At 39.6% G+C, this 24,312-nt stretch overlaps 1 long non-coding RNA gene across 2 annotated transcripts in view; it reads left to right on the top strand.

The window, feature by feature from the left end:
* Positions 1-24,312, top strand: part of LOC149319808 (uncharacterized) — a 58,409-nt gene that overhangs the window by 28,657 nt on the left and 5,440 nt on the right. The window contains exon 4 of one of the 2 annotated variants that reach the window (XR_016279897.1): positions 20,672-20,758. The exons of the other annotated variant lie outside the window; for it this stretch is intronic. This is a non-coding gene — a long non-coding RNA (uncharacterized LOC149319808). Of the gene's footprint in view, positions 1-20,671; positions 20,759-24,312 lie in introns of those variants that run through there. 2 annotated transcript variants of the gene reach the window in all.

Below are 24,312 nucleotides of genomic sequence, written 5' to 3' on the forward strand. Positions count from 1 at the left end.
TGGGAGTTATGAGGTAAAGCAGTAACTGAGAGAAAGAAGATGGTAACATAAGATTTCATAGACTGGGGACTTTATATATGACTCTCATTCTCCCTGGTTTGGGAACACTCCTTATTGCATGTCCCTCCTGTAGTCTGACCAGGCTGTTTCTGATCCCACACTCTCTTTTCTGTCCTCGTATGTACTCCCACCCACCCCTACTCTATGCCTTTTGTGTGTGTTCTGGAGTTATGCTAATGCAGTTTAACTTTTTTTTTAAAAAAAAGAAAAGAATATACCTTTCCCAAAACAGGCTGTTCTGGAATAGCAAAGGGGAGGGTGGCGGGGGAGAGGAGGAGACACAGACATCATGTTTTTGCCCAGTCCTGGAACTCCTACAGGATAACTTATCACAGCTGAGAACTAGTGCTATACCAGAGCGATTGGGAGCTTATTAACAATTTTTTTTCAGTCAATGGCAAGGTGCAGGCTAACCACATTTTGAGGACAAAGCAACAATGAGAGGGAGATGGTGTCATATGATAGGTAGCATCAGAGGCACTATTATGCAACTTTTATGGTGATTGAAAAGCCACGTATGATAAAGTCCTAAGCCTACTTCATCAGGTGCATGGAATGAAGTGTCTAGGAACAGAACTTTATAGCTATGAATGGGCTTTCTGAAGTTGTATATGTATGAAGAAAAATAGTAATGGACTAAGACATACTTGTTGAAAAGACAGCAGCTTAGCGAACTTTACTTAACACACATCTTTCTCCCATTCATTTCCAGTTGCAATGGTTCACTACCAAATGCAGATTTTGACAAGCCATTTAATCTGGATGTGTCAGACTGACATTTATTTACTGACAGTTTGTCATTCACAACTCTTCCACAACCATTTACAGTGCTTTATAAATAAAGGTTAATAATAATAATAATAATAACCAGTGCAACCATCTGAGTTAGAGGAGAATATCTCCAGTCCTTCCAATGTGGCTCACCTCTATACTAAACAAATAACAGATGCAATGTGAACAAAAATATCAAAAATCTCCATGAGGCTTACAGAAAAACTCACTAGTAAGTACACAGTTCCTTTGCTTTTGGGACTCCTCAGAGGGATGTGCTGCCAGTCCTTGATATGGATTTATGGTCCTGATCTCCACACTCTGGGATGGAAAACTGACTAATTAGCTAACTGAGCTGTCTTCATTTAAGAGAGAAAAAATGCCATTATTATTTCTGCATCTCCTTGTGTGGGAGAATCTTAATTTATAGCCAAGGAGTATTCACAGGCTGAGGTGCTGAAATAGAATTGCACACACCATCAGTTTCTAAAATAGATGAATCACTGCATCCTAGTCTTTTTCTAACATACCAGTTTTCTAGATAGACTGTTCCTTACAACATTTTATTTCTCCTCATAGCCCTAGTTTATCATGAATAACACTAAGGCACATGTAAGGCACATATAGACACAACTGAATCTTGGTGGGAGGGATGAGTCTTATAGAAAATGTGAATAGTTCACCACTTCCAGACAAATTATTGTTATAAATTTATCTGTTTTGGTGGTGGCCAAGACTTGTGGAGATACTGGAGAAGACCTTTTCCATGGATGTAATGTGGCTAAATTCTAACATCCCACACAGGGAAATATATGTGGCCCCCACTCTACTTTTTACAACCTTCCAGATGTTTTGGACCTCCATCTCCCAGAAGACACACCCATCATGGCCAGTGATAAGGGACTGTGTGGGTTATAGTGCAAAACATCTTGAACGCCAAAGACCCCCACCCCTATTGGGTTCCTTTGTGACTGTTTGAAAAATGACCTTGTATTGAGAAGAGCCCTGGTGGTGCAGTGGTTAAATGTCTGTACTGCAGCCACTCACTCAAAACCATAAGGTTGCGAGTTCAATACCAGTGAAAGGGCTCAAGCTTGATTCACGCTTGCATCCTTCCAAGGTCGCTAAAATGAGTACCCAGAGTGTTGGGGGCAATTAGCTTACAGTTGTAAACCACTTAGACACTGCTAGTTCAGTATGAAGCAGTATATAAATAAAGCTGTTTGTTTGTGTTGGATTTTATTGTTTTAAAGTGCTGTTAATATCTGTAAGGGCCTTTTGTCTGCTTTAGTCCTGGTAATAATACTATTGGTCACAAGGTCATCCAGTATGTTTTATGATTCAGGGAAGCTTGAACCAGCATTACTCATTAACATTATTTGTAGCTTGCTTTCCTCCCCAAAATGAGACTCAAGGTGACTTACAAAGGCCCCACCTGGAATATTGTGTCCAGTTCTGGGCACCACAATTCAAAAACGATGTTGAGAAAGTGGAGCATGCCCAAAGGAGGGTGACTAAAATGGTAAATGGTCTGGAAACCATGTGCTATGAGGAACGACTTAGGGAACTGGGGATGTTTAGCCTGGAGAAGAGAAGGTTAAGAGGTGATATGATAGATGTGTTTAAATATTTAAAGCGATGTCATATTGAAGAGGGAGCAAGCTTGTTTTCTGCTTGTGGTCTCTTCCAACCCTATGATTCTATGAATTTCTCAAGTTGTATTGTAACACATTAACCAGTACATCACTGTGTTTTTAAAAGGTTAAATTTCCAGATAAATTCAGTGTTTCTTCCAAAAGTAATGGACAACCCTCCATACCACAGATTCTTTATCCATGGATTCTACCAGCCATGGCTTGAAAACATTCAACAAACCAACCAAAGTCCCTACAAATGAAAAACCCCAAGATATAAGCTAAACAAACCAAATGGAAGGGTTCTAACAAAAAATGTGAATAGCCAGGATAAATAGGAAAATAACTGCACCCTGGAGCAAAAAAAAAAAAAAAAAAAAAAAAAAAACAAACAAACACAAAAAACCCCAATATTATTTCTAAAAGGGTATAAATACCCCACTGAAAAGTCTGCAAATGCAAAGGGTGAATATATAATGATAATAAAAATTTCAAAATTCAAAACCAGAATAACTAAACCCTGGAAGAAAAAAAACAATAAAATATCAAAATGGGTACACCCCCCTTTTAATTGGCAAATGCAGAAAATAAACTGTTATAGTAATAAGAACACAAGGCCAGATGCGTTTCGACTACCATCTTCCTCAGTGGGCTGCCAACATTTAAAATAGAAAATATATATCAACTCCTTAGCTCACACAATGTGACTGTACTCAATTCAAAAGCAGCAATGAGCTTGTCCTTCTCGCAGAGTGTCTTATATAACCAGCTGAGCTGGTAATGAGAATCATCCTGCCAAGACTCAAGGAAAGAACCTAGGGAAAAAACTAGGATCATAGAATCATAGAATCATAGAATCGTAGAGTTGGAAGAGACCACTAGGGCCATCCAGTCCAACCCCCTGCCATGCAGGAAATCCAATTCAAAGCATCCCTGACAGATGGCCATCCAGCCTCTGTTTAAAGACCTCCAAGGAAGGAGACTCTATCACCCTCCAAGGGAGTGCATTCCACTGTTGAACAGCCCTTACTGTCAGGAAGTTCCTCCTAATGTTCAGGTGGAATCTCTTTTCCTGTAGCTTGCATCCATTGTTCCGGGTCCTGTTCTCTGGAGCAGCAGAAAACAAGCTTGCTCCCTCTTCAATATGACATCCTTTCAAATATTTAAACAGGGCTATCATATCACCTCTTAACCTTCTTTTCTCCAGGCTAAACATCCCCAGCTCCCTAAGTCGTTCTTCATAGGGCATGGTTTCCAGACCCTTCACCATTTTTGTCGCCCTCCTTTGGACACGCTCCAGTTTCTCAATGTCCTTTCTGAATTGTGGTGCCCAGAACTGGACACAATATTCTAGGTGGGGCCTGACCAGAGCAGAATACAGTGGCACTATTACTTCTCTTGATCTAGACACTATACTTCTATTGATGCAGCCTAAAATAGCATTGGCCTTTTTAGCTGCCGCATCACACTGTTCACTCATGTTCAACTTGTGGTCTACTTGGACTCCTAGATCCCTTTCACACGTAGTTTCATTCAGCCAGGTGTCACCCATCCTATATCTGTGCATTTTGTTTTTCCGCCCTAAGTGCAATACCTTACATTTCTCTGTGTTGAATTTCATTTTGTTAGCTTTGGCCCAGCTTTCTAGTCTATTCAGGTCATTTTGAATCTTGATCCTGTCCTCTGGGGTATTAGCTATTCCCCCTAATTTGGTGTCATCTGCAAATTTGATAAGTATGCTCCCAATTCTGTCATCCAGGTCATTGATAAAGATGTTGAATAGCACTGGGCCCAGGACAGAGCCCTGTGGGACCCCACTGGTCACTTCTCTCCAGGATGAAAAGGAGCCATTGTTGAGCACCCTTTGGGTTCGGCCGGTCAACCAATTACAGATCCATTTAACAGTTCCTTTGTCTAGCCCACATTTTACAAGCTTGTTTGCAAGAATGTCATGGGAAACCTTGTCAAAGGCCTTACTGAAATCAAGATATACTATATCCACAGCATTCCCTTCATCTACCAAGCTGGTAATTTTATCAAAGAAAGAGATCAGGTTTGTCTGGCATGACTTGTTTCTCTGAAACCCATGTTGACTTTTTGTGATTATGGCATTGCCTTCTAGATGTTCACAGACTCTCTGTTTAATGATCTGCTCCAGAATCTTTCCTGGTATTGATGTCAGACTAAGTGGACGATAATTGTTGGGATCCTCTTTTTTCCCCTTTTTGAAGATGGGGACAACGTTTGCCCTCCTCCAGTCAGCTGGGATCTCTCCTGTTCTCCAGGAGTTTTCAAAGATTATTGCCAATGGCTCCGATATTACATTTGCCAGTTCTTTTAATACCCTTGGATGGAGTTCATCTGGTCCCGGAGACTTAAATTCATTTAGATTAATAAGGTGTTCCTCTACTATCTCTTTACTTATTCTGTGCTGAAATTCCCCTATTCTGTCCTCTGCTCCACTATCCTCAGGTTGAGCACCCTTTGCCTTTTCTGAGAAGACTGAGGCAAAGAAGGTGTTGAGTAATTCTGCCTTTTCTCTGTCTTCTGTTAGCATTTTGCCATCTTCTCCACGCAGTGACTCTACCGTTTCCTTCTTCTTCCTTTTGCTGCGGACATATCCAAAAAAGCCCTTTTTATTGTTCTTAACCTCTCTAGCAAGCCTGAGTTCATTCTGCGCTTTAGCTTTTCTGACTTTACCCCTACACATGCCTGCTATTTCTTTGAATTCCTTTTTTGTGATTTCCCCCTTTTTCCATTTCTTATACATGTTCCGTTTCAAACTTAGATCGGTTGAAAGTTCCTTAGTCATCCATCCTGGTTTCTTGAGACACCTCCCGTTTTTCTTTCTCAATGGAACTGTTTGAAATTGTGCCTTCAGTATCTCTCTTTTGAGAAACTCCCATCCATCCTGAACTCCTTTATCTTTTAGTATTTCTGACCATGGAATCGCCCTCAATACTTCTCTAAGTTTACTGAAATTCGCTCTCCTAAAGTCTAGGATGCGTGTCTGACTATGCCTGGCTTCTCCTTTCCACTGTATTACAAACTCCAGGAGAACATGGTCACTTCCACCTAATGATCCCACCACTTGCACCCCATTAACCAAGTCATCCTTGTTGGTTAGGATCAGATCTAAAATAGCTGACCCCCTTGTTGCCTCTTCCACCTTTTGGACCATGAAATTGTCTTCCAGGCAAGTGAGGAATTTGCTAGACCTTGAGGATTTTGCTGAGTTTGACTTCCAGCAAATATCAGGGTAGTTGAAGTCGCCCATCACTACTACATCTCTCCTTTCTGAGTGTGTGGTCATCTGTTCTAGAAAGGCATCATCCAATTCCTCAGTCTGACTTGGGGGTCTGTAGTAGAAGAACAATAAAAATCTGTAGTAGAAGAACAATAAAAATCTCAAAACCACCAACACACACACATAAGGCCAATGGGGATTCAAATCACCAACTAGGGCGGGTTACAAACCGCCATAAAGTACGTGCTCTGTGCGTACTAGGGTTAGGAAGGTTCTTACCTTCCTCATGGCCCTTCCTCCCAGTACGTGCGGAGTGCGTCGTAAATGGCGGCGCCCATCCACATGGGCGCCGCCATTTTGACGTCTTGGACGCTGTGCGTTCAGACGTGTCGCGGCGGAAGTGACGCTGTGAGGGGGGCACTCCTTTTTCGCTGCGCGGGTAAGCCTCGCGGTCTGGCCACTGGGGCTTCCCTATGCAGCGAATGGCGGCGGGGGGAAAACGGCCCCTTGAGGGCCGTTTGTAACCCGCCTAGGAGTTCATTTGAGTTTCAGTATTTCTAGTTGTGTTATGTTCTTGGTATCAGATATTCCATCTAAGATGGTACTATCCCATCTAAGTTGGCTCAGCTGGTCACATTCTGTGAGCTAAGGAGTTGATATATATTTTATATTTTAAATGTTGGCAGGCCACTGAGGAAGACGGTAGTCAAAACGCGTCTGGCCTTGTGTTTTTATTACTATTATTATTATTATTATTATTAACCTTTATTTATAAAGCACTGTAAATTTACACAGCGCTGTACGTACAATCAGGCTTACTATAACAGTTTATTTTCTGCATTTGCCAATTAAAAGTGGGGGGGGGGGGGTTGTACCCATTTTGATATTTTATTGGTTTTTTTCTTCCAGGGTTTAGTTACTCTGGTTTTGAATTTTGAAATTTTTATTATCATTATATATTCACCCTTTGCATTTGCAGACTTTTCAGTGGGGTATTTATACCCTTTTAGAAATAATATTGGGGGGGGGGTTGCTCCAGGGTGCAGTTATTTTTCTATTTATCCTGGCTGTTCACATTTTTTGTTAGAACCCTTTGGTTTGATTTGAAAACTTTCAAAACAAATACAGTATAAATTTCATGCAATCCTTGATATTGCACTTTTATATAAGGGACACAATTTTAATATGCTGTTTATATGTGGAACTTGAGCATCCATGGATTTGTATATCTACAGGGGGTTCTGGACAAGCCTCAGTGGGTACCAAGGGCCCACTGTATGTGCAAGTCAATTCAGTAGTAAATCCTGTGGAGGTCAATAGACCTTAAAGGTCAATATATATAGCATTGCAGCCTATACAGAAATACATAAGGTTGGTTTGTTAGAGGGTGAAACTGAGAGAAATTAAAATGTGTAGGAAAAAGAGCTTACATTACTATAAAGTAAGATGACAAATACATTTGTCCACTCAAGAATGTGTAATAAGTCACATAAGTGTTCATATGAAGTTGATTTATTACACTATCAAAACAAGGCATGAGGAGTATATATAGGAAAATGGCCTTGATTATGGAATTTCCAGCTGAGATGAGTCTTGCTTTTTGGCAGTGGAAGCTGAACTACATTGATCCATGGACAATTTAAACAGCAAAAGTCACCCAGACAAATGTCAATATTTGAAGTGGGAGAACAAGAGGCATTTTGGAGTGCAAAACCATTTTCTTTGGACTAGCCAAACTTTGGCCTTAAAGTTTACAAAATTACATATTTCTGCATCTGTGCATGTTAACATAGGAGCCTGGAACATTAATCTGACAAAACATTGATATTTGAAGAGAATATGAAAATATAGTTTAGGAAGTGTACCTGTAAAAATATTTATCCCCCCTCCCTCGTGTATCAATGTCTTATGCTCTTTAATATTAAGGAACATTGTAATATTGCAGGATTTCTTCCCAGCTGTACCAGAAAATGTGGTATTCACTGGCAGGTGTAATATAGAAGGCCTTACGTAAGAGTTGGCCAGTTTAATGCTTTTATATAATGATACCTTCATTTCCTTGAATTGGTAGCCACTCTGGGGAAGCCTTTGAGCAGAGAGGGGCATTCTTTGAGGGTTATGGGTCCCATCACTGAAAAAGGGCATTGCAAAGTCCCTATGCCTATTGTACTTTGGATCCTGGTCATTATTACCATCTTGTCTGCTGTCAGTTTGAGCACCTGTTTTTGAGAGAAATACATGCCAGATTTGACATCTGAGTGCAATTGGGCAAATTGTAACCATGCTTCATTGGAAGCATTGTTTTCAAAGCTGCAGGCCAAACATCATAGTTGCACTTGGTCAGTCTTTTGTTCAATTATTTTCAACAATTCCTTGCAGGTTTGTGGGGGAAGGAGAGTCATATTTTTAGCCATGTATGCTAACTTAGTGATGGTATGGGATTAAAAAAAAACACAAGCGTGCCACTTTTAGATAATCTACACTTTAAAATCTGTTGCTTAGATAAATAGACAGACCGATAGATATAGAAAGGGAGACAAATCTATTAGTAAAACAATGAATTCAGTAGTAGCTATACCAAGTAGATTATTTCTGGATGACATTTCATAGAAAAGTGAAGGTGCAGGTATTCCTCACAACTCCCAATGCTTGTCCAAGACATTTTACTGCCTTGTGTAGAATCGAAACAGCACCTTTCCTTTAGTTTTAGAAGACTTTAGAAAGTCTTGTTACATTATTCAGAAATCAATTCCTGTTTTGGAACATAAGAATACAAGAATGGCTACATTGGTTCAAATCCAAGACCAACGTTCTGTTCAAACAGTGGCCAACCACCTGCCTATGTTTCCTGACAATTGCATATTGCCTCTGACATTGGAAGAAAAATGTAGCCATTCTAACAGTCATTGAGAGATGCATCTTCTATAAATTTATCCTGTCATATTTTAAAGATGTTTAAGCTTGTAATCATATAATCTTTGAATATTCCACTCTCATGGTTTCACCTGAACATCCAATGTCCCTTATAGCAAGGCCAGTCCTGGATTGGGCTACATACCTATGTAAGGAAGGTACAAAGAATGGGGTCTGCATGTGATATACTTCAATTAGCAGTCTGTACCTATGATTAGGTAATAAATTAAGATAAGGTGGGTTTCACTTGCATCAGTACCCTCATAAATATATATGGTGAAAGTGATTGAGAAGTTAGGTTAAGATATCTCCTAGGTTTGAAAACATTGCAGATTCCTCACTTAGATGATCTTCTGAACATGGCAGTTTACACAGTGCTTTGGCTATCTGCAGCATAGATGGATCAAATCTGACAACTTCACACCATTCTCAGTACGAAGCAATAGTAGTTCTTGGTTATGTTGTGCCACACACCATGGCTGTTATAAAGTGACTATATGCTCACATTCCAGTCAAAAGAAAATTAAATGGGAATGACCCAGAAAAGCTCCCTTGGGAAGCATTTCTGTAAGAAAGATGCCACTATATTGCTGAAAAATCTATTATTTATACATATTAAGCTTGCCACAAATGGAGGGATGAAGCAATCTTTCTCCACTTGATCATATTTCCTGGGGAACAGCAAGGATCCACCATTTACCAAGTGTGTAAATGATTTAAAAACTTCAGAATATTCATCTACAGTTACAGTTCCTGGTTTGCAAATTTCCCAGCAGTAAAAAATTAACAATATCCATTACCACTACTAACTATACCAAGATATTCATTCTTTCACCAAGGACAGATGAAATACAAAAAAACTTAGCAACTCTAATTCTGTAATATTTATAAATATGATATTTTAAAAAGGCCGTAACAGGTTAAATCAAGTACTGATAAATGAAGGCAAACAGGATAATAAAATACCTCAGTCTAAATGTTTATATATTCTCTATTTTGTCTGGAAGTTGCATGATTGAATTTTGTTTAATTTTATGGCCGTACAACCTACAGTAAATAATTTATTTCAGAATCACAGACAAATGACACCAATATACCCAGGATGTTGTAGACTTTCCTCATTTATTTTGGAGTTTAATCATTTGAATACAAAATTACTGGATGACTGCAGGCTCAACAATGCAAGTGGACATTTGAACCTCTGCCATTCTCATATTGTATTGCTCACTTAAGAATAGCTGGAATGCTGATTAGTATGATATAAAATCTGGTATGAAATGAACATCTCTACATGTTCATATGATTAAATAAGATGGATAATGCTGTCGATTCTTTTACAAAAGCCATGCATCAACATCAGCAGAATCAGCTAAGGTCTACACCACAAAATAATCTTGTTTTTTCAAGGTTTGTTTTTAAAGAAGAAAACAAAATTTGCAGGCAACCAACCTGAAAGATGCAAATACTCTAGTTTTCAACAAAATCTCAAGCCTTTCTGAAACGCATATTAGTGGGTGTTCTGGCACACTGCTGATTTAGAATAATATTATTTTAAAAGCCACTTTAATAGGATAGTGTCAATTTTGTTTTATCTATTATTATGCAAAGAACAAGGAGATAACAACAATTTATAAAAGGAGGGGACGTGTGTATGTCTGTGGATCATCAGATGAATTCAATCTTATAGAAAAGCAGGAACAAGATAACATCGTCAGTTATAAAAAACGGTTATGGCTCCTCCACCTTTTACCTTTGTGTATCAGAGTTTGAATTTCTTTTTTTATCACAAAATCTTCCTGTATACCTGTCCTTGGGTTTTCCTTTTTTGTTCTTCTTTCTTTCTGCCTTGAAAATGTTCTGTGCCTCTTCCAGCATTATATCAGCACATGGTTGCTCTCCAAAAGCCAATTATCCTGCTGTTACATCGTAAACTAGAAGGCCCAAGATTCAAAACACGTTTGTTTTGTTAGCACAACATGATTCAGAAATGCCCTCTTTATGAAGTACAAACAAATACTGAAAACGTATTTAAAAATTTCTTAACATTCAGCCCATAATCTGTTGTTATTATTTGTATCTTGTTAGGTTAGGAAGGTTATTGTTGGGTTTATTGATCAAATAATGCCAAAATAAATCATGCAAAATTATGAAAACTCTTAATAATACAAATCCTAAAACATTATACCTAATGTTAAATTACTTAATTTGCAACAACAAATAACTCAGGCAGCATAGAGCTTATTTCACAATTATGATTGCCGGATTGAAAACAGGTGAGGATTTCTGTACCATTAATGACTGTGTAGAATAAGACATCTCAGCAGGTGTTGCCTGTCACACAACCAAGTAACAAGCAATACCTGCTGAAAATCCCCCTTCTACACAACCATTACAGGTATAGGAAGCCCCTTCAGTTTTTACTCTGGCAACGCTAAATCACAACAGGAGGCAGATCGTCAGCACAAACTGTGTGTAAGAAATATTGTTGGACTGAGATAGTTCCATTCTTCTCATACACATTTTAATCCTAAACATATTTACTAGATAATAAGTATATTAGGACATCAACACCTACTTTTGAGTATGTATATAATTGCTTTATTAATCAGTCTTAGACATACTTCTAGCAGCTGCCAGAATATATATTATCATTGCAGAATAAAAAACAATTGTATTGTATTGTAAAACAGCTATAAACCACTCATATTGGTTCAGAAACCAACCTCCACACTGTAAAAAAAATCAATGAAATAATACATTCAAAATAAATCAAATATTGTTATGTAAAAACAGGAAGAAATAACACAGCAACTCAATAAAAGCGAGTGGCAGTATGAGGCTGGTGGTGTTCATTTTCTGTTTTTCTAAGGTCTTCATACATTCGTTAATATTCACATTAGCTTGAAAACAAATGCAAGTTGAGGAAGTGGCTGGCTGACTAAATATAGGAAACCAGTTCCTTTCTCTCACATTTTGTGTATGTGCCTTCAAGTCACCTGTTAGCTTAGGGTGATCCCATGAATTTCACAGAGTTTTATTAGGCAAGGAATACACCAGTTCCTTCTTCTGAAATATAGCCTACAGTGCCTGGTTTCCCATCTAAATACTCATCAGGGCTGACCCTGCTTAGTTTCTTATCTCAGACAGGATTTGGTGCTTTTCGGATAATTACGTTATTGTCTCACATAACTGCTTGAATAAAGTGAACACACGCAGGCCCAACAACACCACCTGCAATTTTTTTTAAAAAAAATCAGACTACAGTGGTGGGGTTGAAAGGGGGGGGGGGAGTGATAGTTAATTGGATCCAAGTAGTTGTTGCATGAAATCTAACTCCTTCATTCTTTGTTACATTCCTGAAGACAGGTCCTGTTTTGAAACTGGTATTTGCTCTGAGTGCTAAAGTTAGAATTATCCAAGCCAATATAATATATTCCCCATCACAATCTACAGATGTGAGAGCTGGACAGTGGGGAAAACAGACAGAAGGAAAATCAACTCATTTGAGAAAGCACCACTGCTGGAGAAGAGTTCTTACGATACTGTGGACAATCAAAAAGACAAACAGATGGGTCCTTGAGCAGATCAAGCCTGAACACTCCCTTAAAGCCAAGATGATGAAACTGAGGCTGTTGTATTTTGACCACATTGGGAGAAAGCATGACTCATTAGAAAAGGCAACAATGCTAGGAAAGGTAGAAGATAGTAGAAAGAGAGGTAGGCCAGATGGCTAGACTCAATCAGGGGGGCCATGGGCCTAAATTTACAGAACCTAAGCAGAGCAGAATAGGACAAGGAGACTTGGAAATGACTCATCCACAGGGTCTGGCGGAGTAGAAGGTAGTTAACAAGAGCAACATTTGCTCTGGCAGAAATTCATTATGCCTTCCAATGGAAACACTACCAATGGAAGACAGATTTTTTCCACAGAACCCCAGCAAGGTGTGGTGGTGTTTCTGTTTCCTCTTCACATTTATCTTTGAAAAACCCTGCATATAAGAGGCAAAGATGCATTTAATCTTGCATGTAGTTCTTACCCTCTAACATTTCACAGATGAAAACTGGGACCCACATGGTCAAGCAACACCAGAGTTTGGTCAAGATGGCCAAAATTATTGAGGAAGAACACACAAGCTAGGAGAGGCTGCAGCAGATTCATTTTGCCTGATTCCTGGGAAGGGCAAGATTCTATCATTCTTCTCCTTTCCCCAGCTGAGTTGAGTGCAAACTATTTTTGCACTTTGAATTCAGTCTGGAGCAATTGCAGTAAGCTGAGGACAAAGGGGGAAAGAAGGAGGAGGAAAAAGAAACTGGGACATTTTAAAAGCAACTGGGAAAGTGAGACAGTAGAGGATTAATTCCAAATCATGACAGTTGGAGGGTATGGTAGATTTTAACCCTGAGTGAGTATGTAGAAAAAAATTGCTGGAGAGGAGGAGTAGATAAACTGAACCATCAAAGTTATTACATGTTTAATAACTTGTTATAAGCAAATTTGTTTCTCAAAATCTTTGTGTGCCATTTCTATACTTAGGAAAATACAGTCTTGACCAAAGAGAGAGAATCTGAAAGGTTTTAATAATACAAACTGTATTTCAATATGTAGAATGACCAATGAGTTACAACACTCACCACGTTTAAAAAAAAATTATGTTATTTTACAACTCCTTCAGGAAAGCTTATATGTGTGGACTAATTCCCTTTAAGATATGTTTCTGAGGTTTTTAATTCCTTCCTAATGCTTCCTAATATTTCCCACCTGCATGTGTGCAATGCTGTGGCATTCAACCTGAGCCTGATAGTCATGTTATATTATATTTTCTTTTTCCTTTATAGAATACAGTATGCCTGGCCCTGGATCTGTCATATTGCTTTTTGTTTAGCACACTCTTAATATTACTTAGGAAAGTGTAACAATAAATAATGAACTAATCTCAAATGGATAAAAAAATGAAATGATTACAGTATACTATCTCTAGCTGACAAAACCACCTCTGAGTATTCCTTGCCCAAGAAAACCCCATGAAATACATGTGGTCACCATACATGAACAGGTGACTTGAAAGCACACACACACACACACACACACTTCAGTTATGAAGATTTTTGCATGAAAGGTTTTTAAAGGGCTACAGTGAAATCTTAATATTTGTTTTTCCTGGACCTTGGTTGCAATTCACACTGCCATGACAGAGGTGAGAACATTTTGTAGCTTCAGACATGTGGCATTGTATATGGAGGAAAGATCACCTGTGTTAGCATTCCAGTTCATTGCATGTAACACCAGTTGTATAATATAAATGGAAGTGCAGGTCCCTTATGGCTTGATGCAAATGTCAGATTGGTGTTTTTCTTCATGGAAGCAGAGAAGCTGGCATTATGATTTTTATTATATATTTGGTGAAATTTCATCAGTAGTAATGCCTGAAGCAGACCAGTGGCTATCTCCTTTCCTCTCTGTTTTGACTCATTACAATATCTGCCTTCATATCCAGTGAGGTGGGAGGAGATTGTTTTGGCGGGAAGTGGACAAACACAGGTGGAACCATAAAAACACAGAGCCTTGAGACGAAACATCTGCCATGAGTTCTCTCCTGTTCTATTCTCGACTGTTGCTCTTGGAACCTGTAGCCGCTCACTCAATGTCAATGAAAAAAGGAACAGCCATGCCTGGCTACTATTTAGCTTCTCTAGGTTTTATTTGGGCAGGCGAACAGCCATATTTTTCAAAGTGCTAAACTGTGAGGAGGAAGGGTGTTAACAGCTGATCACAACCTGATCCCCAAATTCCTTTGGCTGACAAGGAAGGATTAATGAACAGGATACAGCAAAGACAGATATAGTGGGAAATGTTGATGTTCAAGTCCTCATGTCAGCCTACACAGCCGAGTGGCAACTAGTGGCTTCCATGTCAGTGGGGCTGTGAATCTGTTCCAGGTTTTAGTCTGAGTTATTGAAGTCTGCATCCACACTGCAGAATTAATGCAATTCAACATTGCTTTAATTGCCATAGGTCAATGCTATGGAATTCTGGGATTTGCAGTTTTGTGAGATATTTAATCTTCTTTGTCAGAGTGCTCTAGTGTTTTGTTCTGTGCGTTGTGAGCCTTCAAGTCATTTCCAACTTATGGTGACCCTCAAGTGAACATATGGGGTTTTCTTGGTAAGATTTATTCAGAGGACGTTTGCCTGAGGATGAGAGAGTGTGGCTTGCCCAAATTACAAATCCCAGGATTCCATAGGATAGTGCCATGACAGTTAAAGTGATGTCAAACTGCGTTAATTCTGCAGTGTGACAGCAGCCTCAGGTGTAGAACTCTCTCTTCTAAATAGAGTCAGCACCTTGGATAGCTTAGGCTAACGTTCAGAATAAAACTTGGAGAAGATTTCCATCCCACTGGCATGGAGACTATTAGCCATTCTTGCCATAGCCACTTCATGGAAAAGGCCAAAACGCAGGTGGCTGTATTAATCTGTGACACATACCTGTGCCAGACACAACACACACACCAGCTCAGGATTCCCCCTGCCCCTTGGTCTACTGTGAGGAGGTCACTGCCCAGAGAACAAGGGAGTCTAAGGGGGTGGCAAATGACATTATCATCCAAACAAATGAGAAACACAGGGACTTTGACTGTGGCTTCATTAGACCACATCACATTATTGTGATGTTCTGATGATACTTTGAGTTAACTTGGCACATGGCATCCAATATAAAGTATCCACCAACAATAAAATCCATTGCCATTGACAATTTAAATTAAGTTTAAGACCCACTGAGTTCACTAATCTAAGCAAGCTGTTAAGAACATAAACACAAAAAATATTCAGTCCAATGATTTAATTCCATTCAATAAAAGCCAGCACATATGAAAGATGCTGGGTCTTGAGAACTAGATTTCAGCTTTCTCAGTTAGTGGTTCTCAAACAGTGGGCTGGGATTTCCGGGGGTTGTGATAGTTGCTCAAGGGGGCAACTGCACTTTGAGGCACCGATCCCTCCTCCCAAACATTTTAATGTGTAATTTTTACACATACGTCGAGTTAAATATTGAATAGACATAAATAAAATTGTTCTAATTTGAATTGTTTTTTCCTTATAAAATGTTAAAATGTGAATATACATAAATGGGCAATTGAAAATACGCACACTAAATATACAAAATATTTTTTATTCATATACTACATCGAGGGGGAACACAATGTCTGAATGCAGATTTAAAGTGGGGAGGACTCAAGAGGAAAATGTTTGAGTACCATTGTTCTAAGCCACTGAAAATTAGGATGGAACCAAAATGGAAGGGAGGGTTTGCTTTGAGGGGACACTTTAATCTCCTGCAAAGGGTGTCCCCACTGTCAGTAGTTTAAGGCTCCTGAAAGTTCATGGAAAGTAGCCTCCTCCAATACTGTTCTGTGCAGCTTTTTTTATGAAATGGAGAAAAAAACCTCATCTTTTTTTGAGAATATGGAGCATTTAAAAATACACGCATCCATGTGTATATTTTTTGAAGCTGTATGCTTTGCTTATATGCCTTCATCCATTGATTAAAGTGAGTTTGTCACTGTACACATTTTTTAAATGCCTGCATTCCTCTGTGTGCACACTCCAATCTGAACATTTTATCAAATGTGTTTTTCCTGCTCCATGTATGTGCCTCCCAAATCCTAAAATGTGTGGATTTCCAACCACAAAGCACATCCAGTGTGTGTCCATTTCCAGATGGTAGAAATTAAGAAAATACCCAAACACACCTATGGATTCCTCACCCATCCCTAACTACACACCCCACAGCAGTGAAGTAAAGCAGGGCAGCTTTCTTGCCTTTGCTATAAACTTGTTTTGCCTCTTTCCTCATACTAGATTACACTGGTTTGCTTTCACTGGTAGCATCCAGTAGACAGTGTTGAAACATAGTGTTGTGATGTTCTAGCTACTGGTAGGGCTGTAGTTCTCAACATTTGGTTCTCCAGCTGTTTTGGATCAGTTCCCAGAATCCCCAGTCAAAGGCTATGCTGGGTGACTGGGGCTTCTGGGAGTAGAAATCCAAAAGGTCTGGAGATTTTGAGATTTATTAGGGATTCTTTCAAAGGCTTGTATCCCTTGGGCAAGTGTCAGAAGCTCCTAGGGCTGGAGTTAGCTAGGAACCTGCAGTTCTGTATATGGAAGCCCCTGGGTGGTGGTGATGAAGTATCAAAAATGGAGCTTGGAACATACTCCTGGCAGTGAAAAATTCTCAAGCTCTGACTGGCTCTGCCCACCCAGGCTGGCCATGGAGCCCTCCTGGGCAGGACTATAAAAGGCTTCCTGTTTGGGCTGGGACATTATATGTTCCTTGGCGGTGATTCCTGGTTTTGTTTCTCAACATTGGCTCCAGGTTCAGCAGCCCCTTAGCTTTGATTCTCTGTAGATCGCCTCAACTATAACTCAGCTATGACACAAAGAATGCTAGAAGGGGTAGGGGTAGCAGCAAAGGAGGAAATCATTGAAGAGAAACAAAAAAGAAACGTAATTTAAGGACTGTAAAATAATAACTCCATGCCTTCTTAAAGACCACTCTGAAAAAGAGCAAAAAGAATGAGAATTCACTTGTTTGCCAGATCACATGCACAGCCAGAAAGTGTGAGAGCCAATCTGGTGCCATGGTTTGAGTGTTGAACTAGGTCTGCTTCTGCACTGCAGAATTAACACAGTTTGACGTCGCTTTAACTGCCAAGCCTCAATGCTATGAAATTCTGGGCTTTGTAGTTTTATCAGATATTTAGCCTTCTGTCAGTGAGCTCTGTCCACAACAAACTACAAATCCTAGGATTCCATAGGATGGAGCCATGACAATTAAAGTGGTGTCAAACTGCGTTAATTCTGCACTGTGGCAGCAGCCGGAGATTCTAGGAGACCAGGGATCAAATTCCTCCTCAGACATGGAGATCCACTGTGTGATCTTGGGCAAATCAATTTCTTTCAGCCTCAGAGAAAGGCAATGGCAACTATGAAGTCGAGGGCTTTCATGGTCGGCATCCATAGCTTTCTGTGGGTTTTTTGGGGTAGCTATGCTAGTGAAACATCAGGAATAAACTCTTCTAGAATATAGGAGAGCCTGAAAAACACACAAAAAAACAATGAACAACTCTTGCCCAGAAAACCCAGTGATAGGGTCGCCTTAGAATTGCCATGAGCTAGAAACAACAATGGAAATAGGAAGTATGGATGAAATTGTCTTGCACTGAATCAGACTATTGGTCCATTTAGCCCAAGACTATGGGCACAGACTGGCTGCAGAGTTTCAGGCAGGAATCTTTCCCATCCCTCTATGGAGATGCCAGCATTTGAACCAGTGACCTTCTGCATGCAGGGAAGGTGTTCTACTGCTGAGTTCTACTGAATGTGACATGAGGGCGGAAGCATTTTGTTCAATATGCCTGGTAGAAACCTTTTAAGGTAGGTTTACAATTGGCAGCATGAATGGCTGTGCCCAGTTCTTTTGCAGAACATTCATAAACATTCAGGTTGCTCACTGACTACATAGCCATTGAATCCAGCTCTTAGGTCCTATGGCATTGGTCATATTATTTGAGAAAATTTGGGAATTTGGGGGTGTTTAGTCCAAAAGATAACTATTCTAAAAGTAACTTTTCTCTCGGTTTGACTGCTTATATGCAAGCTAGGTTCTACTTACAGTATGAGTTTACCTTTAATTCCCACTATTAACCTGCATCTTTCCCCCCATTAAAATGATTTTCCTGAAAACCTCTTCGAGGCCCCATTCTCACTAGCCCATTTGCCCTGGATAGAACTGGGCAGATCTGGTTGCCCCTATACCATATCTGCTCGGAAAGAAGTTTGTACTACCCTTTATCTTGATCGCTTTAAAATGGAGACTCCTTTGTTGTCAATCAAATTCACTTCTGCTTTTGTCAAAGGCGACATATGCTACAGCCATTGGCCAACCGAATGGGTGCCTTCCCCCCTCCTTTTTTAAAAAAAAACTGGTGGCAGTGTGCGCATATTCAGTCAACTTGTCAAATTTAAAAACCTTCAGGGGTGTGTGTGTGTGTGTGTTGTGTGAATTTGGGTCATTACCGATTATGTTAACCCTAAAACGACCCCATCCTGGGGTTTTCTTGGTAAGATTGGTTCCGAGGAGATTTGCCATTGCCTTTCCCTGAGGCTGAGAGAGTGTGACTCCCCCAAAGTCATGGGTTTCCACAGCCTTCCCTCTGAATGCCAGCCTCTAGCTTCCCCTTCGCTTCCAGCCCAGCATTTCCTCCACTTTGGAACCTCTTCCCTTCCCTTCAAGCCCAATGCCACCTCTAAAGCCATTGCCCCCCCCCCATGCCATCCTCTTCCCTTCCCTTCCAGCCCAAAGCATGAGCATAATCTGTCATAATAATAATAATAATAATAATAATAATAATACCTCACCTCAGAATGCCATCTCTGCATCCTCTTTCTTTGCTTTCCCTCCGATTGCCACTCCAGAATGCCTTACATACACATATACACATGTAGCAAAAGCATTCACACATTGTATCAATTTGCCAAATTTAAAAGGAAACACAAGCATTCGCATATTCTGTCACACACACACACACACAAAATAATTTTTTTAAAAATGCCACTTGCAAAGTGAGGTGCCATGCCGGCAGCAAGCAAACAAAATGTAGCACAAGCAGACACATTCTATCGTCTGCTGGCAGCAGGAAGAAACGGGTTTTCCTAAAAGACACATGAAATAATCCACTTTAGGAAAAAACGCTCTAAGGGGGATTTGCCCTGGATCAGGTGTGAAAGACCCTAATTCTGATGTGTTTAAACTGATGCCAATGGGAACTTCCAACTTTTAATCTGGGTTACAATTCGGTACAAAAGGTAGTCTGAATGGCCCCTCAGTCTTTGAGCAGCTTTCCACACAAAACAAAACAAACTCCAAAAGCAAGAACAAGTCTAGAAATGACAATTATTTATTTGAAGATGGATGTCTTGTTCTGATAGAAATGAAAGTACTTGGTTTCAAGTTTGAGAAGAATAAAATCCAGACTTTTAATAATAGTGACAGATTTGAAGGCTTTAGCACTTTTTAGGTCTTAAGAACTGATTGTGAGCATTGTCCCACAAGAGTTCTTGAATTTTTTTTCCTGAAATAGAACCAAGCTGTCTCTTATTTTCTAAAATAACTTTTAAAACCATCATATCCTAAATTATGGTATAGCAACAATTTTGTTTTTAAAAAATCAATGCTATTGTGAGCCAACCCTCTTCCACTAGCTGCTCTGATTTATGACAACATTAATATTTTTCAAAGTGTCTTCTGAAATATTTGGAATAATGTAGTTTTGTTACTCAAACTCTGTCCATATCTCTTTCTTCTGGAGATGTTGATCAGTCAACAAAGAATGAGAAAGTTTGTGAAAAGAAATTATGCTAATGGGAGAATTCTATTTTTCATAATAATGAATGTTAACTAGTGTAACGTATTTCTCTCTGAACAACAAAATACATTGTAGCACCTTCACAATGAATAATATTACTATGTCATGAGCTCTTGAGTCTGCTTAAAACAATTGTATTTGAGAATGCATGGAGAAAACTTGAGGTCTACACAACCACTTCCCAGGTAACAGGATATCTATTAAATATAGGTTTGCATTGTTAATTTCACTAAATTAAATGCTGGACATCTTAAAATGTAAGCTGGAAATCAAGCTGACCAGAGGATTAACCACAGTATGTTCACCTAGACTCAACAGGACTTCAGAGAAAAAGATTTGTTGTTTACTTTCTCCCACAGCACAATCCTCTCTGTGTTTACTCAGAATGAACTTTGTTCACATGCAAAAGAATTTCTTGCTAGGTAAATTCAATAGTGTGTTCTTAATGATTCTTTGGACCAAATTAGATGATACACAAACAGCTAAAATACATTTGATGTATCTCATTGTTGTTTCTAAAAATGCAGTTAAGTAATGAGGTACTGTATTGTTGGGCTGTTGTATGGAGAGCTGGGTACCCCTTCATATACCCCTTCAAGGATGTTTTTCTTTTTTTGTAGTCCCTCCAGATTCCCTCCTTGGACCTCCCTTATTTGGCTATGGAAGAAGAGGTGGTGGTTGGGGAGGAACTGCTTCATCTGAAAGTCTCCCAGAGTGGTAATTCACCTTTTAAATAAGTCCCAGACCCCTAATACAGTTTTAACTTTTTAATTTTTTTCCTCAAAATCAGAAGTGGACCTTTGGACACATCTGGTTACTTAGGGGTTGTTGTGGTTTTGTTTTATTTTTTGGCAGACATTCTGGCCCACAGAGGGTCTCAGGGGTAGAAAATTGTCCCCAGGACCCACTAGATTCCATGTTATATAGGAAAGGGAGCAATTAAGTCCTTCTTTCTTGCACATGTAGCTCAAGTGCTGATTGGGAATCTCTCTGTGGTTTTTACTGTTGCAAGTGTGAGTAGGAGGGAACCCATGAAATACTACAGAGAGGGATATCTAATTCAACATTCTGCCATGCAAGAATACACAACTACGTACTCCTGGGAGATGGCCATCTGCCTTCCTCTGAGGCAGGCTATCCCACTGTCAAGCAGTTGTTACAATAAAGAAATTACAGTAAATAAATTCTTCCTAGGTGGGATCTCTTTTCTTGTAATTTGAACCCACTGGTTCATCTCCCAAGGAGTAGAAAGCAGGCTTGCTCCAAGACATCCCTTTAGATATTTAATGATGACTATCTTGTCACCCCTCCGTCTTCTCATAGGGATTGCATTGGATTTTTTTGGCTGCTGCATCACATTATTGACTCATGTTTAGCTTGCATTCTGTGAAGACTTCAAGATTTTTCACATGTACTGATGTGAACCCAGGTGTCATCCATCCTATGTTTATACCTATCACTTTCTCACCTAAATATAAGGAATTACATTTATCCCTATTGAACTTTGTTTGGTTAATTTTGGCTCAGAAATTCGATCCATTGAGGTTCTTTTGAACTGAATAATTGAATCCCCATTCTGCCTTCTGGAAGATTATTTAATCCTTCTAATTTGGTGTCATCTGCAAACTTGATAAGCATACTCTCTTGTATTATCTATCATGTATTCCACATATAGCCTAGTATGGTCCCTTCATGTGCCCTTTCACTAACAAGTTATTAGAATGATTCATAATGTAAACAAGAGTTTGTTGTTACCTCTATTGCCAGAAATAATAAAGGAATCAATGCACATAAAAAAAAATCAAGGTATACTAAAAGTAGGAAAATAATATAGTTATTAGCTCTGCATTCATTTGCTCATTCTACATCTGTGGGTGATCTGGAGTTCTCTGTAGACTATCTTGTAGTATAAGTGTAAGGGGGAAATTTGAAAATGCCTTATTCACAAAGAATCAACTTTATAGGTGAAGATAAAAACAAATGTTATTAGCAGGAGCCCTGTGCATTTCATGGAAGACCTAAAGAGATTGCTAGCTACCAGAATGCCAATAATTGGGTGAATGGAATTTGCAGACTTCAAAACAAAGCAATATGAATGAGATGAATTACCACAAAGATCACCACTTGGAGCCCTGGTGGCACAATGGTTAAATACCAGTACTGCAGCCACAATGTTATGAGTTCAGTCCCATAGGGCTCAGGTTGACTCAGCCTTCCATCCTTTTGTAGGTCAGTAATATGAGTACCCAGCTTGTTTGGGGCAATTGGCTTACATGTTGTAAACCTCTTAGAGAGTGCTGAGTTCACTATTAAGCAGTATAGAAATGTAAATGCTATTGCTATTACTACCGCTGCTCAATGAGAAAAAATTACATTGTTTTTAGATTGTTTGTAGCTAACATTATCATGAATCTTATTCTGGAGGTTTAGCCCTGTTCTTGGAGGGAGAGAAGAATCAGCAGTATCGGCTGTACTTGATCCCCTTCACCATTGCATTCCTTTTAGATTGTAAGCCTGGGGACAGAGGATTGTCAAATCCCAGCAACATCAGGGACAGCCTGAGGGAAGAGGCCCCTCCCTCCTTTAACTGTCATCTTGGCCTGAGAGGGAGCGATCAGGCAGACCCAGCAACATCAGGGACTGCCTGAAGGACGAGACTTCTACCTCCTTTAATTGTCACCTTGTATTTGTATTGTATTCAATTTTTACTGTACACCGCTATGATAATTGCGGAATAGCGGTCTATAAATAAAACGTATTATTATTATTATTATTATTATTATTATTAAAAGGCAGAATTACTTAACACTTTCTTTGCCTCAGTCTTCTCAGAAAAGGCAAAGGGAACTCAAACTGAGGATAAAGGAGCAGAGGACAGAATAGGGGAATTTCAGCACAAAATAAGTAAAGAGATAGTATAGGAATTCCTTGTTAATCTAAATGAATTTAAGTCACCAGGACCAGATGAACTACATCCAAGGGTATTAAAAGAACTGGCAAATGTAATATCGGGGCCATTGGCAATAATCTTTGAAAACTCCTGGATAACAGGAGAAGTCCCAGCAGACTGGAGGAGGGCAAACGTCCCCATCTTCAAAAAGGAGAAGAAAGAGGATCCAAACAATTATCGTCCAGTCAGTCTGACATCTATACCAGGAAAGATTCTAGAGCAGATAATTAAACAGAGAGTCTGTGAACATTTAGAAAGCAATTCCATAATCACAAAAAGTCAACATGGGTTTCAGAGAAACAAATCATGCCAGACAAATCTGATCTCTTTCTTTGATAAAATTACTAGCTTGGTAGATGAAGGGAATGCTGTGGATATAGTATATCTTGATTTCAGTAAGGCCTTTGACAGGGTTCCCCATGACATTCTTGCAAACAAGCTTGTAAAAGGTGGGCTAGACAAGGCAACTGTTACGTGGATTTGTAATTGGTTGACTGGCAAACCCAAAGGGTGCTCAACAATGGCACCTTTTCATCCTGTAGAGAAGTAACCAGTGGTGTTCCATAGGGCTCTGTCCTGGGCCCAGTACTGTTCAACATCTTCATCAATGACTTGGAGGAAAAAATTGGGGGAATACTTATCAAATTTGCAGATGACACCAAATTAGGAGGAATAGCTAATACTCCAGAGGACAGGATCAAAATTCAAAATGACCTGAATAGACTAGAAAGCTGGGCCACAGCTAACAAAATGAACTTCAACAGGGAGAAATGTAAGGTACTGCACTTAGGGCGAAAAAATGAAATGCACAGATATAGGATGGGGGACACCTGGCTTAAGGAGACAACATGTGAAAGGGATCTAGGAGTCCAAGTAGACCACAAGTTGAACATGAGTCAACAGTGCGATGCGGCAGCTAACAAGGCCAATGCGATTTTAGGCTGCATCCATGGAAGTATAGTGTCTAGCTGAAGGGAAGTAATAGTGCCACTCTAGTCTGCTCTGGTCAGGCCCCACCTGGAATATTGTGTCCAGTTCTGGGCACCACAATTCAAAAAGGACATTGAGAAACTGGAGTGTGTCCAAAAGAGGGCGACTAAAATGGTGAAGGGTCTGGAAACCTTGCCCTGTGAGGAACACCTTAGGGAGCTGGGGATGTTTAGCCTGAAGAAAAGAAGGTTAAGAGGTGATATGATAGCCCTGTTTAAATATTTGAAGGGATGTCATATTGAGGAGGGAGCAAGCTTGTTTTCTGCTGCTCCAGAGACTAGGACCCGGAGCAATGGATGCAAGCTGCAGGAAAAGAGATTC

This window comes from Sceloporus occidentalis, unplaced genomic scaffold, assembly GCF_023333645.1.
Source record: "Sceloporus occidentalis isolate IW3139 unplaced genomic scaffold, rSceOcc1.0.p SCAF_2, whole genome shotgun sequence".
NCBI lineage: Eukaryota > Metazoa > Chordata > Lepidosauria > Squamata > Phrynosomatidae > Sceloporus > Sceloporus occidentalis.